Source organism: Carlito syrichta, unplaced genomic scaffold (genome assembly GCF_000164805.1).
Source record: "Carlito syrichta isolate Samal-C Ts95f unplaced genomic scaffold, Tarsius_syrichta-2.0.1 Scaffold302406, whole genome shotgun sequence".
Classification (NCBI taxonomy): domain Eukaryota; kingdom Metazoa; phylum Chordata; class Mammalia; order Primates; family Tarsiidae; genus Carlito; species Carlito syrichta.
This window is the reverse complement of record NW_007246502.1, coordinates 129,744-134,402: the sequence shown is the minus strand read 5'-3', so window position 1 is coordinate 134,402 and position 4,659 is coordinate 129,744.

Below are 4,659 nucleotides of genomic sequence, written 5' to 3'. Positions count from 1 at the left end.
AGATGAAATAACGGCAGGTCACATTAATGAGTTAAGGCTATAGATGAGTCCTAAACTCTCTGCTTGGGGATCTTAGCAGGTCCTTTTGGGTATCACCAGGTGCTCAGGGGTAGTTGAAGAAATATTTGGGGAGCTGGAAGTGTTGGAGACTGAGAGAGTAGAGCAAACCAAAATTAGGTTGGACCTAAAATGGTTTCTGACTTTTTTTTTTATTCCCAGTAATTCAGAGTCCAGGTCAGTTTTATTTTCTCAGTACCTTGAATTCACACTAGGTGGCGACCTTCCTTGTCCCTCCTCTGTCAAGCTACTTCCGAAAACCATTTTTACCAGACACCTTCACTTCCTTGCTTTTCATTCTTTTGTCAACTCCAGCTTCTCCTCTGTTTTCACTCTATTACTTAGGCATCACTGGCAAAGGTCAACAAATCGACTTCTAAATTGCCCAGTCCTATGGTTTATCTTCCTCGTTAAGTCATCAAACATTGTTGGCCAATCTTTTTTTCCTCGAAAATTTTCCTACTTCAGATTCTTTATTAGGATTGACTTCAGTGGATGTCCACTGAATTCTTCATCATTTTAAAAAATACTGTACTCCTTACAGTAGGAGCCCAACTTATACCAGGAGCTGTGTATTGAGACCTGTGATAAAACTGTAAATAGCACAAACGCTGTCCCTGAAAATCAACAATTGGGTGATTATGTAATTCCCAATTATCACCTGAAGGAAAAGTAAGAACTTACTAGAATGCCTGGCAGGGAGTTTCATGCTCTGGCTACTCCTACCAATCAGTTCACCTTTGAGACTTTCACCACCTGCACACTCTTCACTCTAACCAAGCATGTCCATTTTCAGGTGCTGGATACTCTGCCCTCCTGGTCTCGTCCATCTGCTTCAGTTGCTACACAGAAGAGTTCCAGGTGACACCAAAAGCAAATTATCAACACAACAATTCAATTTAAGCCAGGCTCGGTGACTCAGCCTGTAATCCCGCGCCTTAGGGAGGCTGAGGTGAGTGGATTGCCTGAGCCCATGGGTTCGAGACCTGCCTGGGCAGCGAGACCTCATCTCTACAATTAAAAAAAAAAAATCAGCCGGGCATGATCGCACATGCCTGTAATTCCAGCTACTCCGAAGGCAGAGGCGGAAGGATTGCCGGAGCCCAGCAGGCCGAGGCTGCGGTGGCCGGGAGCGACCACTGCACTCCAGTCTGGGCGACAGAGTGAGACTCCAACTCAAAAAAAAAAAAAAAATTCAATTTAAATGATCACCTGATTAAAAAGAAAAAAAGGCACCATTAACAAGTGAGGCGGGGCTCTGTGCCTCAGCCTGTAATCCTGGCACTTTGGGAGACTGTGGGTGAGTGGATTGCCTGAGTCTGTGGGTTTGAGACCAGCCCGGGCAATTTGGCAAGACCTCGTCTCTACAATAAATTTTTTAAAAATTAGCTGGGTATGATAGTGCGCACCTTAGTTCCAACTACTTGGAAGGCTTGAGGCAGAAGGATCGCCTGAGTCCAGCAGGTCAGCGCTGGGGTGGCCATTGAGTGTGGGCGACAGTGAGACTCCACTCAAAAAAAAAAAACCCAACAAGTGAGCTTAAGAATTTTGTATTCTGTAGGTGATTTTGTTTCCTTTAACTTTCTTCTTTGGAAACGGGAGACAGATTCTCAGAATTTGGGAACATTTTCTTTACTTTTGGGATCCAATGAATTTTTTCTTCATTTTCCCCAATGCTTTTGTGATATTAAAAGTTCATATAATTTAAATGTCTAAAAGTATGGTAGTCTTTGGTTTGCCTATTTCAAAAGGTAGCATTTTTCCTTCTCTGTGACCCAAAATCAACATGTACGATAAAGCTATTTAAATTCCTGTTGAAGTATGCCACAACCCATAAATTTGGTGAATTTGGCAAGCTGGTGATTCAGCAAATTGACTTTTAGCACATTGAGTTTTGATGTGATGAGTTTATGTCAATTGCCTATTCAGTAAATTCGTATTTTCCCAAACTGAATTTTAATACTTGCTTGCCTCTTTCTCCCACATCACAAACTTAGTTCACCGAACTGTAACATAGTAAGAACAATAACTAACATTTACTGAGTTTCTGTCTTATGCTAGTTTTAAGCTAATCACTTTCTAGGCACATAATTTTTAAAAAACCAGGCATGGTGGTACGTGCCTACAGTTCCAACTACTTGGAAGGCTGAAGCGGAAGGATCACCTGAGTCCAGCAGGTCGAGGCTGCGGTGGCCCTGAGTGTGCCACTGCACTCCAGCCTGGGAGACAACTCAAAAAAATTTAGAAAACAGGGTTCTATAAGTCAATTTTCTGCATAAAACCTAATTATCATCATCATGATTATTTAAAGATTTTTAGGCAGAACAAACATATCCTAGTTCCCTCCCCTCCACCCCTAGAGTCTCACAACCATACCCCACTAGATTATCCCCACCCTTCATTCATTAATTCGGTGCCCTGAGTACATTTTCTGTTTGCAACCCTTGAATACACAATCTCATGTTATAAGTGTAAAATAGACACTTGTATTAAAATATTGTTATGCTACTTCTAGTAAACCCCTATTATTGGTTTGCCTATCATTTGACACCGCTCCCAAACTGAGAGAATTTGCCTTGCTTACAGTTGTATTTCCAGAGCCTAGCACAGCACCTGGCACTAAATGACTCCTCAGCACTATTTCTGGAATATTTGAGTGAAGGATGTAATCTTTTCTCCATTCCCATTATACTGCTTTATCAATCTTTCCTCTTCCCCTTTATCTCTGCTTCCAATTTTACCTCTATCCAATGTACACCAGGCAAAAAAATCTTCACTGACTCGCCTTGTCTAAGAGAATCGTATCAAAACCCCTCTTTTAAAAAAGAAAAACCGAGACCTCATCTCTACAATAAATCAAAAATTAGCCGGGCGTGGTAGCACACGCCCGTAGTTCCAGCTACTTGGAAGGCTGAGGCGGAAGGATCGCCAGAGCCCCCAGCAGGTCGAGGCTGCGGTGGCCGGGAGCGGCCACTGCACTCCAGTCTGGGCGACAGAGTGAGACTCCAACTCAAAAAAAAAAAAAAGCAAAAAGAAAGAGAGAGAGAGAAAGGTTTGCATCTTTTATGAACAAAGAAAACAAGCAAAAAAAATCCACCTCAGTTTGATAGCAAATGCGATTCCTAACCAGAAGCCTGCCTGCTTTCCAGCCTCAACTTCCTTCACTCAATATCATGCTGTTTCTTCTAGCAACAAGAAAACTTCTCCTAATTTTCTGGACATACAATGCTCTATTCATATTTCCATAATGTGTTTACCTTGTCCTCTCTCCCCACCTCTCCCCCATCTTTTGATCCTTGGAACTTGTGGGAACATTTTTGCTATATCCCAGCATGTGCCTATCCTTTAGACATCTCATCAGAATGCTTCTAGGGGGACTATTTACCTCTGTACCCTGTGATACTGTACTATTTGTGTACCTGTGTTTGGGGTGGGGAGTAGCATTTACAATTTTTTTCTGAAATAGATAATTGTCCCCCCCAAAAAAGGTGACTTGAAATGTTACCTTTACCATAATTGCTTGGATATATACCAGATGTATCTCTGAAGTTTATTTTTCATTGATCTGTTTGTTAATTTTTGCATGTCAAATGCCAAATATTTTTAATTAATGTAGTTCTTTATAGTATGTCTTGATATCTGATACGTGAATTTTATGGGGGGGATATTGTTATTCTTGCTTTATTTGCAAATCCCAAATGGACTTAAAGGTTGACCATCTTTTCATTTTTCTTGACCATACAAGTTTTCTCTTTTGAGAATGTCCAATTCCTATCTTTTACTCATTTGTCTGTTACATATACTGAATAACTTCTTCTCCTAAGTCTTTCAACTTTAGTTATGGTATCTTTCATAAGAAAGTTTTTAATTTGAATGTAGTTAAATTTTTTATCTTTCCCTCTCTGGTCTTTTATTTTAATAACTTGCTAAGAAATTTAATTCCCCTCTCTCAAAGATTATAAAACTATTCTCCCATATTTTCTTCATTGTTTTCCATGTCATTAATTCATCCAGAGGTGAGTGAGAAAGAGAGAAAGTGTCCAGGAAAGAGAGATTTCTCTGTCAACGCAGAGGGGACAGCAGTGTAGAGTGCCTGGAGGTTAGATAATTCAGCCATCACTGCTATGTGTGAAGCGTGGATTGAATAGGAGAGAGGAATCTCTTCCAAACACACAGTTGACCAGAGGTCCTTCATGGATTGACACAAACTACTCACATCTAATTAAAGATCTTCTGGTACCTTCTTCTGAATTTCTCATGTTGCATGGTGGGGACCAGCACATCCTTTGATTATGGGCTGTACCACTCTTGCTCTCCAAGATAAAGAGTGTGGAGTTGGGAGACACAGGACAATAAGTACCTGGATGGGCTCAGAGCATGGTAGTAGAAGACATAAAATTAAAACCTAGCTCTCTGTAGTCCATTGATTTAAGCCATTTTTCTTCTCCAACGTTTGAATTATCTCTCCAACATCTCCCTTGTTGCCAATTTAATACCTAAAGAGAAATACTAGCTGGGCTCGGTGGCTCAGCCTGTAATCCCACGCCTTTGGAAGGCTGAGGTGAGTGGATTGCCTGAGCCCGTGGGTTCGAGACCCGCCTG